Here is a 14,341-nt window from a genome sequence, read left to right as displayed (position 1 = left end):
TGGCTGTGAATTAGATGGGCATACAGCGCACACGTAATGTGCGGTAATCATACGCTCATGTTAGCCCGGCCTTAGCAAACTCGCTTTCCCAATGTACATCTCATTTAGAGTTGACAAGGAAGCTTCCCCACATTGGCATCGCACTCCTATACGCCTTACTGCCATTTATCCTACGGGTTCAGATAACTGCTGGAGATGCTCTGGTGGTAAAGGAAGCTTCAAACACATTTTTGGGCCAGTATTATTGGCTTTTGGAACAAAGCTAAATTCCTTATTAAAAATACTTAACCCTTTCCAATCCACTCTCTGACCTCTGAAGACATTATGATTTAAGGCTGCACAGCTCCGATGTTGGAAGACGTCCGTCGGGGTTCTCTTACTGTATATTGCCAGCCTCTCTGCTGTTAGAGCCTATCCAATGTGTCACCTCATGCAGTACTGGCTTTAGCCAGCATATAGCGCTGTTGTATAATGGCAGAAAAAGAGTAAGCCCCCTAGGAAAACCAGGCTACAAATTGGATTGGAAAGGGTTAAAGTATTCCATGATGATGGAGCAACTCCTTAGCACTTCTGCACAAGGGTGTTAGAAGTTTAGTCCCTACTGATAAGACCACAGTCCTCCATGTCCTAGTAGCAGCAAAAGGCTTTAATTGCTAAATTTTGGGAAATCTATAGGGTTCCTGTGATGTCTGAACGTACCTCCTATGTTGCAGGTTGGAGGGTATCTTCGCAAGTATGGATGGGAACAATGCAAAATATACCGTCAATTGGGTGAAGTGGAGAAATTCACCACTTTATTCTTCCACCTTGTCTTAACATCACATAAGCTCATTTTGATGGGACTTTGTATCCCTACAATAAACTTTTCTTGCTCAATAAAGCTTATTTAAAAAAAAAACACAACATAAATTTGGTGCAGTCGCAATCGTAGCGACCTACAGAATAAAGTTACCGTATCATTTTTGTCGCACGGTGTACACCATAAAAACAAGACGCCCTAAAAATAGTGCAATTCTGTTCTTCCCCCATTTCACCCCACTTCTTGAAATGCAGCTTGTACCATGAAAAACCAACCCTCAGATGGATATGTCAATGGGAAAAGGAAAAACAAACTATGACTTTCTGAAAATGGGAAGGAGAAAACAAAGATGAAGAATGAACCCCAAGGGGTTAATAAATCTGCTAAAAAACGTGAGCAAAGATACAAGTCAGGATGAGGCTTGTTTATTAAATATGTCTTTTGTATCAAAAATAAAGTAAACAAAAACAGAACATAATGTATCATTTAATGACTCCTCATGTTAAAGGGGTTGTCCCGCAAAAGCAAGTGGGGTTCAGCACTTCTGTATGGCCATATTAATGCACTTTGTAATGTACATCGTGCATTAATTATGCGCCATACAGAAGTTATTCACTTACCTGTTCCGTTGCTGGCGTCCTCGTCTCCATGGTGCCGTCTAATTTCAGCATCTAATCGCCCGATTAGACGCGCTTGCGCAGTCCGGTCTTCTCCCTGGTGAATGGGGACGCTCGTGCCGGAGAGCTGCTCCTCGTAGCTCCGCCCCGTCACGTGTGCCAATTCCAGCCAATCAGGAGGCTGGAATCGGCAATGGACCGCACAGAGCCCATGGTGCACCATGGGAGAAGACCCGCGGTGCATCGTGGGTGAAGATCCCGGCGGCCATCTTGGTAAGGTAAGTAAGAAGTCGCCGCAGTGCGGGGATTCGGGTAAGTACTAAACGTTTTGTTTTTTTTAACCCATGTATTGGGTTTGTCTCGCGCCGAACGGGGGGCCTATTGAATAAAAAAAAAAAACGTTTCGGCGCGGGACAACCCCTTTAAGTCTAAACTCCAGCTTTTGCTTCTGAGGAGTTATTCACACAAGAGATATTCTCGTGGGAGTTTTGTGCGGTGCGATTCGCAGAAAACTTGCGTGAATATGAAACCCATTTTTTGAATTGACTTCGTATTGACATGCAGCGTTCTCCATCCCTTGCTGTGCCCGCGGAACGCCTCGCCCATTGTTTTCAATGGGACCTTAAAAGACATCGCATGCGACTGTGATGTGATGTTTCCTATTGAAATCAATGGAAAACACGGGCGATTGTTTGATGTGCGTAAAAAACATGTTCGAGGATCGCAATTTCCCAGAAGAGATGCGAAGTGTTTCTAAAAAAAAAAAAAAAAAGGGCCTCGCATCAGCGTGAAAACTGCACATAGTCAAGCGTGATATTGGAGCGAGTTTATGAGCCCAGTAACCTTCGGCTACCCTAACATAAGTGTTTGTAAAACGCAGCGTTTTACTGCTTGTAAGCTGATGATGTCACCGTTTTTCCCCTCCCGGTGGCAGAGTACGCAGCATTTTACAGCGTTTTTCAACACACCCCATTCATTTCAATGGGCCATGTAGAGCATCAAAAATGCACTGCAACGCTGAAAATAGAGCGTACAGTGTTCGTTTTAACACGTGTTAAAAATGCTGCGCTAAAGCGCCGGTCAGAGAGGCCCCATTGAAATGAACAGCGGCGCAGGGCAGCATTCTTACCAGGCGTTGAGAACTATCGCTAAGCGCTGTAAAAAACGCCTGTGTGAGAGACCTCGGGCGCCTTCACACGGGCGAGAGACAAAAAAGGAAAGTAGCACAAAGTTTGTGTGTTGTGAGACGCACAAGTACGAACCCCATTCAAAAGTAGTCATACACACAAGTGGTGATTTCCTGCATGGCACGCAATGCGACGTAGAAAACAATCGCGGCTCTCACAGCGCAGCACCCGTTGCTTTCAATTTTCAGAATGACCCATGTGAAAAAGTTATTAAGGAAGTTTAAAAAAAGATGATGACTACACAGTGGAGGTGCTGACCACAAAACATTAAAAAAACATGGCGAAAATAGCAAGTTTTATGCAGCTTGTCTTACAAAAAAACAATAGAAAGCGATTAAAAAGTCATAGGGATCAACAACCGGTACCATTAAAGTACAACTCGTCCTGCAAAAACCCTTCACACAGCACCGCTGGCATGGAGAAAAGGTGGGGTGTGGGGATAAAGAAAAAACAAAACAAAAATACAAAGAAGAAAAAACACGCTATATAAATGTGGTAGCGACATCAATCGTACGGAACCGCAGATTTACTCCGCATGATGGAATCCGTAACAATGAAATCCCCCCCAAAAAAACTGGGGAAAAAAAAAATCGGTCGGCGCAAAACAGGCTGCAGTACTAACGGAACAGGCTACAAGTTTTTTTAAAAATGTATCTTGTTTTTTTCAGGCATGCGGCACTTCTTTTTGGGGGGTTTCTGCCATTTTTGCCTCTCGGGGACATCAAAATTGCCAATAAAAACAGGACAAAAACCTGTGACTAGGAAAAAAATAAAAAACACACAAAAGTACACATAACGGACGCTCGGACATTGCGCTCTTTTTTTGTCTGCATTTTCCTGCAGCTCCACAATGACCTGCAACGCGGCGGCTACATAGGACTGTAACCTGGGGGGCGTCACTGCAGCAGGTGGGGTGCGGTAATGTCTGCCAGGTGTGAACACACCCCGATGCAGGAGCCGCTGCTGGGCGCACAGCCTCTGCTGCTCCACATGGAAGTGCAATATCACACAAGTGTGTGCCGCCATAGGGCGGCCGGTAAGTGCTCACCTGCCGGGACTTATGGATGGCCCGCGCTCTCCCCGCCGTGCTCCTGGCTGCGGACATGTATGAGGCGTCTCCTCCGGCCGCTCTCCGCCCTGACAGCCCGGCCGCCTGTGTGGGCGGGAGAAGCCGGTGCTGAGGAGACTCCGGGCCGTGAGGGGAACCTACCGCCCCGCGCTCCTCCATAACCTTCTATCACAGGAGGGGAACCTACCGCCCCGCGCTCCTCCATAACCGTATATCACAGGAGGGGAACCTACCGGCCCGCGCTCCTCCATAACCTTCTATCACAGGAGGGGAACCTACCGCCCCGCGCTCCTCCATAACCTTCTATCACAGGAGGGGACCTACCGCCCCGCGCTCCTCCATAACCTTCTATCACAGGAGGGGAACCTACCGCCCCGCGCTCCTCCATAACCTTCTATCACATGAGGGGAACCTACCGCCCCGCGCTCCTCCATAACCTTCTATCACAGGAGGGGAACCTACCGCCCCGCGCTCCTCCATAACCTTCTATCACAGGAGGGGAACCTACCGCCCCACGCTCCTCCATAACCTTCTATCACAGGAGGGGAACCTACCGCCCCGCGCTCCTCCATAACCTTCTATTTTATTTTTCAGAAAGTCCTGCTTTTCCCGCAGAGAATAGAACACATGGAGTGCGATGGCTTCGCTCACATCTGCGTATTTTTCCCTGTGCATTTCAGTCATGTGAAAAAAAAACGTAACACGGTCTATTTTCCTGCACATTCCTGGGCAATAAAGATCCCCATAGAAGTCGATGGGGCGGCGGTAAATATGAGAGCAATGTGCAAGGAGGTGCGCAAAACACTGGAAATAGAGCACTTCTGGAATGCAGACTAATTAGCGATTTACATCAGTGCGCCTTTGCCGCACGTAAGTGAAGATACCTCGTGGGTGCAAGGAGTACGGTAAAATATACTGATAGGCGCGCAACAATGCCTCGATCATTGTGAAAAACGTTGCACTGAGGCGCGAGCAAATGCGCATACGCTCGTGTGAAGGAGGCCTTATGCCGCTTTTCACTGTGATAACTGTCTATTTTCGTGCGTTTTAGCGCTTGTTCACACGCCTCATCGCCCATCACATGGCAAAATGATGCAAATTTTGAGGTGGAATTCGCCATGGCATCACGCTGGCGATAAAATCGCGATGCGATAATGATGCGATGCAAGAGCGAGTGAAGACGCAGAATTATGAATGATCTGCAATGGTTCCCTTCATATCTGCGATGGTTTCCCTCTCCCATGTTTCCCTATGAAGCCTCCTTTTTATCGCATCACAAGGCACACATCTGCAATTTTCGTGCGATGCGTTTTTAACATTAAAAACTCCTATTGACGTTCATGCTAAAAAATCGTGGCAAAATTGCAGCAATGTTTTTGCGATTTTTCTCGCCATCGCCAGTGTGAAGGAGCCCTTGGGGTGCGCTTTCACACGTGGTAGAGGATTCTGTAGCATGGAGAAATCCACATCACACTCCACAAGTCTAACGTTGATTGACATAGATCTGCAAATGTCTAAATTCCACCGCAGATTTGTGTAAAAATTGACATGTTCCGCAGGCAGAGTTTGGCGCAGGTTTCTGTAACAGAACACTCCGCTGTGTGTTGCAGCGTGTGACAGCCCCCTGATATAGTCACAGGCGGCAGATGTATTGGAGACATGTGACTATACCCTTATGGGTGTCAGAGACCTAAAGGCCTTTCTTTGTATTTCTCAGGCTAGTTTGACACGGGCGATCGTGACTTGCCGCGGCAAAATCACGTCTTTGTTCAATGCGATTTTTGAGCATCAACAATGCCTTTTTAGAGAATAATCTCGCATCGCTGTTGCCTGCGATAAAGTCAATGCGACGTTCTAATTCCAAAATCACATCGCAACGCGTGTTTGTTGTGATGCAATATAATGCTGGCTCCATAGGGAAACATGGGAGATAAAAAAAAATAAAAATCGCACATCGTAGAAAGATAAGGCGTGCCACTTTTTTTTTTAATCTCTCAACATCGCAGTGGAAAGGAAACCATTGTAAATCAGTGGTTTCATATCCTGCTTTTTTACTGGTCCTTGATTGCTGCAACCATCTACAGATGCCACTGTTCTGGTCATTCCCCGGAGCCCCCTCTGCACAGACCATCCCAGCTGCTTCTGCATTCGCCTGTACTGTAGGATTAGGGGATAGCAGGTTGTTACAGGATGGTGCAAAAATGATGGCAGATGGAAGCAAAGTCAAGTTTGTTGCAGCACAACAGCCTGATCTGTCGTGGCACCTCAAAGCATACATCGCTCCTACTGTGACTTTCGTGGCGTCTTCAATGACCTATGGATAACATAAGGAATGAAATCTACCGTGCTTTCCTGAAAATAAGACCCTGTCTTATATTTATTTTTGTCCCAAAAGAGGCACAGGGTGTTATTTTCTGGGGATGTCTTATACTTACCTAGCAGGCTCGGTCCAGGTCCCTCCCGCTGCTCTTACCGGAGCTCTGATGCACTTTTTGCAGACCTTGGCCGCCCACAGAAGATCACTTACTGGTTATGTGATTCATATATCCCGCCTCCTGGAAGCGATGGCTCTGATTGGCTCTCAAGCACTGCTCATCCAATCAATGCAGCGCTTGAACCAATCACAGCCATCGCATTGGTTCATCAAGCATGGCATTGATTGGTTGAGCAGTACTCAAGAACAAATCAGAGCCATTGCTTTCTGAAGGTAAGTAATGTATTCCTTTTTTAATGTAATGCAGCTAGGGCTTATTTTTGGAGCAGGGCTTATATTACAAGCCTTCTGGAAAATAGAAAAAAACCCAGGGTAGGTCTTATTTTGGGGGAAACACTGTACATTACTCAGAGGCAGAGGGCTGGATTGCACAGAAGACTGGAGCAGTCTGTGTACGCCCATCGGACCTTTAGGCTCTAATTCGGATATGGCGTGCACTTTTTTAAAAAAAAATCTCTTCTACGGGTATGAAGATATAATGTACTGTAACAGATAAAGGGTTAAACATATTTTCCCATGATTGCTACAGTTTAGAAGGGTGAACCCTGGTGACAGGTTCCCTTTTAAGGAGCAGGAGAGGCATGTTACTGTCTCCAACGTCTACAGGTCCCCATTCGGACCTCCCTGATGTAGGGGTAATGTCCACGCTGGTGTCCTGGCTCTCAGGGCGACAGTTTATAACAGCTCACGTCTAGCGGGTGACTTACTTCACCCCCACTCTTCAGCCGGCTGCACACGACTGGATTTCAATTGCGGAATATGCAATCATCACCCGTGCGGACGATCCGCGGTATTCTGCACGCACTGAAAAAAATAGAACATTCACATGGCCGCTCACATAAGCGGATAGCGATTGCGATTTCCATGAGCGGATTTAAAATCACAGCATGTTCTATTTTTGTGCTGACTCCGCACGGATGGCGTCCACTGAAGTCCATGTAAGCCGTCCAACCCGCAGCGCATCTGCAATTGACATTGCAGATAGGCCAAGGGTACCCACATCATCGTCCGCGGTCATCCACAATGCAGAAAGCGAAGGTAGGCAGGGTCGCCGACTGAGGTCAGAGGCGGATTCTGCTGCGGGCTACTGCATGTAGAATCCGGATCGCTCATGTGCAGCCGGCCTTAATGACCTTTTGTGGACTCCATAGCAGCGGTTCCTGAGGTACTGCTGTCCGCGGCACAGGTGTGCACCCCTGATGGCTCCAACGATCTCTACCCCTCTTTCTGGGTACACTTCATCACTAGCCTTGCTTACCGCTGTGGTCATTCTCAGCAGAGTTACAGTCTATATCACCTGGCTCCATTACTAGTGGGACGTTGGATGATATACTTGTGGGGATGGAGACTTCCTCTCCTTTGCACTCTTCTCTAGACACGATTTGTGGTCTGGTGAGGCAGGAAGGAGATTCCCTCTCCGCATACACAGGAGACTACTGTATGGCAATATAATGGGCATGTCAGCACTATACGGACAGGCAAACTATTAGGCTAGCCATACCCGCATAGCCCTGATAGGCATAGGAGTGGGCTGTGTAAAGGCTTTGGCTTCCATGGCCGCCCACCATCGTATTACGCTTCATTGGACTGACTTAGGGCCCTTTTACACTGAACAATAATCGCTCAGATTCTCATTGGATTGTGGGAATGTGAAAGGTAATCGTTCAGTGTAAATGCCGGCAGCGACTGATATAATTCGTTCTTCATTCAGCTTCTGCAGACATAGAGATCAAATGACGATCAGCCCGTATAAACAGCAGTTGTTCATCTATGAGTGACTACCTGCTTACAGTGAGACCTTATACTCCAAAGAATCCCATTTAACACTCCAATACACAGTATATCAATGCTATTCCATCCACTAACAACAATCTTTGGCCTATAATATAATGCAAAACTATTTACAGCTGGTGGATTTGATGCAGACTTGTGCAGGCGGAGTACAAAGTGCAAAAAAAGAAAGATATTGCAACTGTTTCCATAAGGAGTAAAGGTCGGTGACCTGAACTTGTAAGAACTCCCTTTGAATGTAACACAAAACTAAGAAATAAGACAAAACTTTGGTTGGCCGATCCAGTTTAATTTAAAGGGATAGTCCACTTTCGGTAAATATCTCTCCAGGGGCAAGGGGGATCTTTTCAGCATTGTAGAGGATATGTGTGCGTGGAGCTGCTTGTTCCAGCGCTAAAATAATATTTAAGAAATAGCGTGACAAATAATTCCCGACTGTAAAGGATGAAGACAAATGCAGGACTTGAAACTGACCGCCATCAACGTCTATACAGAGATGTAGACGGCTGAGCGAGGCAGAGGGGACTGCATGTAGCATTTCTAGCATCACCGTTTCATGGGTCGCGCATATTTGGCTCTCCAGCTTGCCACCATCACGAGGTGCTGCCAAGTATCTGTTGTAGACAGCTGCCTTAAGGACCTTTCGCACGGGCGGAATTAGCCTGCGGGACGCACCGCAAGCCACAGTAAATTTCGAACGCCACTACATGAATTTTGATATTGAATGTAAATGGCTTAATTCTGTTGGGAATTCTACATTAAAATCCGCAATCAAGCTTGCGCATTTTAGTGTAGAATTTGCAGCAGTGGATTGAGGTGCAGATTTAGGTGCATAATGCAATTAATTCTGGTCCATTTGAAAGCACACTTAAAGGGATTGTCTACTTTTTTTTTAACTGATGACTTCTGGCTAGGTCATCAGTAGTTGAAGGACAATGGGCCAGCCGCTCGGGACCCCCCCTTACATTAGCTGATCATGCAGCCCGCTGCGGACACGGAAAAAGGTGCCAGTGTCAGCTTCACTCCCAATGCTGTCACGTTCAGTCCTGACCAGCAGAGGAGCAGGAAGTGTGCTATAGTAGCATGGCGCCCCCATTGATTTCAATAGGAGTGAAGCTGGCTCCGGCTCGATCTCCCCAGTCCGCTGACAACGCCCGGACCAATGGACAGTGGGCCAGATGATCAGCTGATGGACAAAGTGGCAAACCCTAATCCATCAACTACTGGTGACCTATCCAGGCCTATCTATTAAAAAAAGGGCAGAAAACCCTTTAAGATGAAGGAAGAAATCCAGAGCTATCAAGTCTGGGGAACATGGTGGCCAATTTGGCTGGCTTCACACGGGCATATTTGCATTGTGGAATGTGGAGCGGGTGTCCGCCTCCGGATTCCGCAGCAAATACCGCCCATAGCATGCTATGGAAAAAAGCTTTTACCTGCACATGAGCAGAAATTAATTGCGATTTTCTGTTCGATGAGGAAAAATTCGCAGCGTGCTTTATTTTAGTGCGGTTTCCACACGGAAAGTTTCCATTGAAGTCAATGGAAGCTGTCCAACCCGCGGCCCGTCCGCAATTAACATTGTGGACAAGTCATGGATTCTGCATCATCGGCATTGGAAAATCTGTACTGCACATGTCCGGCGGTCCTCCGTCCAGACCATCCGCAAACACAGAAAAGAAGACAAGTACGCAGGGTCCCTGGCCAGGCACAGGGTTGGATACCGCTGTGGGATCCCGCATCCAGAATCAGACCGGCTCGTATGCAGCCGGACTAACATGGCGTGTGTCTACAGAAACACCAATTCAAGGGCAAAAAAATATCTTTTTTATTTCAGTGATTGTATTTGTCACTTTTTTATTTCCCACCAGTAAATAAATGCATTATTGCTAATTCATCCTAAATTGCTTCCCTTTAGTTATTTTAGTGCTGAAAGAAGCAGTTCTGCACAATCCCCTCGTGTAATGCCGGACCGATCTCTTCTGCCGTGGACACCCTGTATCATACAAGGGTTAGCCTTACACTTTTCCAGTGTCCTTTCTAAATATTACTGCCTTTTAGTTTTCTATATCTGATTGCTGTCATTCAGCAGGAAGTTCCATCACTAAAGTCAACAGACATTCATGCACCAACCTCTTTCGTAATGTGGGGAGTTATCCTTTGGGTGTTTTCTCCATTGTATGTGTGATCGGACCTTCATACATACATTTTGTTATGACTCGGCAGCAGCGTAAAGAAAGCATTAAAGAATCCCACTTTAGGAATTGTTCATGAAAGGTTTCTGCAGGAGCTGCGGCGGATCTGTTCAATACCACATGGTGTGCAACAGCCTGGCATGTACAGATAACAGCCCTATCTGCTATATCGCTCAACTCGGGCAAGTTCTTGTGTAGATAACAGATGGACTCTGAATGTTGCTAATAGATACTGCATATAAGCTAATGGGCACATTAGAGGCTTTCATTATTTCCAGTGAAAACCATAGAGGACATTAATATTGATGGCTCTCATTAGTTATGGATCAGCCCACTCACTAGAACAGTGATAAACTGCTAGACTGCTTTAATTTCAGTCTATTTATTTTTTTGTATTAAAGGGTGTAGGCATTTAAAGGGTGAAGTTGTGGATGGAGTATACCCCCCTCCCAGGCTTTTAGTCTGGACAGGGTGGCGCTCCAGTACACAACTTCACCCTGGTCCTCAGGAAGCGCAGCTGTAGGCCCTGACCTCATTACTGAGCATAAAACACTGCAGCTCCAGGAAGTCAGGGCCTGACAGCCTGAGGAGAAACCCTCTGAGCACTTGGATAGTGCAAACTGCATTTGCGTGGTCTATGGACTTAAGGACCCTGCGTGGTACCTCTGCTACTTTCAAGGACATTTTCTTGTTTGCGATGTTTGAAAATAAAGACTGCCGTGAGTTTTATCTCCTATTTTGGACTCCAGTGTGTCGCTGCCTCCCCTCCCCTGGAGGACATGACCACAAATTGGTGTTTCGGATGCGGGCGCTAACCCCCGCTGCTGAGGGCAACGGCGCGGCACCTGGATGTCCTGCATAAAGCCGGCAACCATGATGCAACCGCCAACCCCGGCTATGGAGGAACTGTTGGCACAAATGGATAGGCTAATGGACGCCCTGCTCAAACACCCACCCTTAAGGAGGGACGGTGCCCCAGCTACAGCCAGGCCCAGGGAGACGGTGCAGAAGTTCCTGCAGAAGATGACTCCTGATGACGACGTTGAGGCCTATCTAACCATTTTTGAAAGAACTGCTGAACGAGAGAACCTCTGCAGGGCCGAGTGGATAGGGTTTCTGGCACTGTTCCTCACAGCAGAACCACAGAAGGTGTACCATGACCTCGGTGCCCGAGAGGTAAGCGACTACTCCAGGTTAAAGGCAGAGATCTTGGCTCATCTGGGTGTTACAGCGGCGGTCCGAGTCTTAAGGGTGCATAATTGGAGCTACATGGCCGATCAGTCAGCCAGGTTGCAGATGTTTGACCTTTATCACCTGATAAAAAATGTCTGGAGCCAGACATTTGCACACCCGCTCAGATGATTGACAAGGTCGTGGTGGACCGGTATACCCATGCTCCGTCGGCAGATCTGCAGTGCTGGGTCAGCCATGGGGGGGCCTGGTAGAACTGGCCGATCGCTACACCGCGGCGGAAAACTACCTCCGAGACGTCCATTCCGTCCAGACCCCTGTTACGGGTTCGAGACCGGCAAAGGGTAAGAGACCACCGGTTGCCGGAGGGAAGCAGTGACCTGGTGGGAAGGAGGTCGGGCCACCAGAGAGGACTCCATTGGAGTTAAAAGGCCCGGATAGCCCAAACCAGTCTCTTAAGCAATGGAAACCATGGCCTTTGAGGTGCTGGAGGTGCCAGGGGCTTGGGCATGTGTTGACTCAGTGCCCCGTAACCAATGAGCCCATGGAGTGTGACTGTGTCCTTGGCGCCGGTCCTTGTTCGCACGACCTGTTTGCAGTGCCTCCCAGAGACTGGAGACTGAGCTGCAGTTGTGTCACATAAGGGTAAGCCACCACTCGGTGGAGGCTCTACTAGACTCGGGTAGCCTGGTCACCCTAGTGCATGCTAGCCTGATAGCATAAGGCTTCATACTGGGCAAGCACATCAGTGTGGTGTGTATACACGGTGACACAAGAGTATATCCTATGGCCCAGTGTAACTTTGAGACCCAGGTCGGAACAGTGACCTACGATGTAGGTGTAGTCAAAGGATTAATGCATGGTGTGATTTTGGGACATGCTTTTCCTGTGTTTTGGGACTTGTGGAGGAAAATGACAACCCCTTCTACGGAGGCTGGCGCAGACCCAGCTGATCTTACACCTCCTCAGAAGAGCGGCGTAAATGTGAACATTGAACCAGGAAATGTAACTTTTCGTTTACAGGTCTTGGCTGGAGAGGATGCTGAAGAGGAAGTCTACCCCTCAGGTCAGGATGTGTCCGATCTGGAGGCTGCGCCTGAGAACTTTGGGACAGCCCAATTAAGGGACCCCACTCTTGTTAATGCAAAAGAGAATATCGTGATAATAAATGGTGTGTTACAGGAACCTGGTTCTGACCAACGGTTCCCCCATTTTGCCATGAATAATAACTTGTTGTATAGAGTAACAAAAATAGGCGAGAAAGTGGTGGAACAGTTGGTTGTGCCAAAGCCGTACATGCGCAAGGTGCTAGACTTGGCACATAATCATGTATTAGGGGGACATTTAGGAACTGATAAAACGCAGGATAGAGTTCTTCAAAGGTTCTTCTGGCCAGGGGTGTACAAGGACATAAAAGAGTACTGTGAGTCGTGCCCCACCTGTCAGAGCACCGCTCATGTGTCGCACTTCCGCAGTCCCTTAGTCCTTAGTGCCTCTCTCGCTTATAGAGGTTCCCTTTGAGAGAATTGGAATAGATTAAGTGGGTCCTAATAGTCAAGTCTGCTAGAGGACATCAATACATTTTGGTTGTGCTAGATTATGCCATCCCGTACCCTGAGGCAATTCCTTTGAGAAGCCCTACTGCCAAAAACATTGCACAAGAATTGTCCCTTATGTTCTCCAGAGTAGGTGGCAGGGGAACACTTGCAGAGGGCCCAGGAGGCCCAAAGCAGAGTGTACAATCGTTTTGCCAGGGTGAGAACTTTTAGTCCCGGAGACAGAGTTCTCATCTTAGTACCTACTGTAGAAAGTAAATTCCTCGCTAGGTGGCAGGGCACCCACGCGATCGTTGAGAAGGTAGGCAACAAACTATAGAGTGCACCAGCCGGGGAAAAGAAAGCCATATCAAGTGTACCACGTTAATTTAATAAAACTCTGGAAGGATAGAGAAGCTTTGGCTACCTCAAGCATTAGGAGGGGTGGGCCGCAGCCCTCCCTGCCCGATGTTAGGGTAGGTGAGGCCCTCTCGGTATGCCAACAGCAGGAGACAAAAGAGTTTCTGCAGAGAAATAAAGACAAATTCTCTGACCTGCCAGGTCGTACATACGTCATAACACATGATATCATAACTGAGCCCGGGATGAAGGTAAACTGAAAACCGTATAGGATTCCAGAAGCCTGTAGGGAAGCGGTTTCTGTCAAGGTTAAGCTCATGCTATAGTTAGGGGTGATAGAGGAATCTAAAAGTGAGTGGTCCAGCCCTATTGTGTTAGTTCCCAAACGGGAGGGTACTTGGAGGTGGTGTAATGATTTTAGGAAGTTAAACGAAATCTCCAAATTTGATGCATATCCCATGCCCAGGGTTAATTAACTAATTGAGAGACTGGATAATGCCAGATTAATCACCACACTTAACCTTACCAAAGAATACTGGCAAATACCTCTAACTGACAAGGCCAAAGAGAAAACGGCCTTCTCAACCCCTCGAGGGCCTGTTTCACTACACAGACATGCCGTTTGGGTTACATGGTGCACCTGCTACCTTCCAAAGGTTAATGGATCAGATTGAGACCTCACCGTAACTATTCGGCCGCTTACCTAGACGATATAATCTATAGTACTGATTGGGAGAGTCACCTTGGGAAGGTACAGGTAGTCATGGACGCCATAAAAGGGGCAGGTTTAACCTTAAACCCTGAGAAGTGTGCAGTAGCCCTGGAAAAGTACCTTGGCTATGTTATTGGCCATGGCGTCATTAAACCCCAGGTTAACAAGGTAGAGGCCATACAGGTGTGGCCTAGACCTTTAACAAAAAAACAGGTCAGAGCTTTTTTAGGAATGACCGGGTACCACCATAGGTTTGGTACGGACTTGACGAAAGGGGGCAAGTCGGTAATGGTGGCATGGACAGCTGAGGCCGAGCAGGCCTTTCAAAATTTAAAATTGAAGAAGTATGGCAGCATTCCAGGTGTAAATCAAATAAAAACTCTTTATTCCC

General features: G+C 47.4%; 1 protein-coding gene across 2 annotated transcripts in view; it reads right to left on the bottom strand.

Moving 5' to 3' along the window:
- ADCY7 (adenylate cyclase 7) overlaps positions 1-10,199 on the bottom strand; it is a 144,363-nt gene extending 134,164 nt beyond the window's left edge. Inside the window, exon 1 of one of the 2 annotated variants that reach the window (XM_066583949.1) lies at positions 10,091-10,199. The gene's annotated coding sequence lies outside the window, so the exon portion shown is untranslated. Of the gene's footprint in view, positions 1-3,651; positions 3,790-10,090 lie in introns of those variants that run through there. The other variant, XM_066583951.1, reaches the window with a different exon arrangement.
- Positions 10,200-14,341: the final 4,142 nt, after the last annotated feature.

This window comes from Eleutherodactylus coqui, chromosome 11 (genome assembly GCF_035609145.1).
Source record: "Eleutherodactylus coqui strain aEleCoq1 chromosome 11, aEleCoq1.hap1, whole genome shotgun sequence".
NCBI classification, from domain to species: Eukaryota; Metazoa; Chordata; class Amphibia; order Anura; family Eleutherodactylidae; genus Eleutherodactylus; species Eleutherodactylus coqui.
Note: the sequence above shows the minus strand (reverse complement) of the source record. Positions and strands in the feature narration are given on the sequence as shown.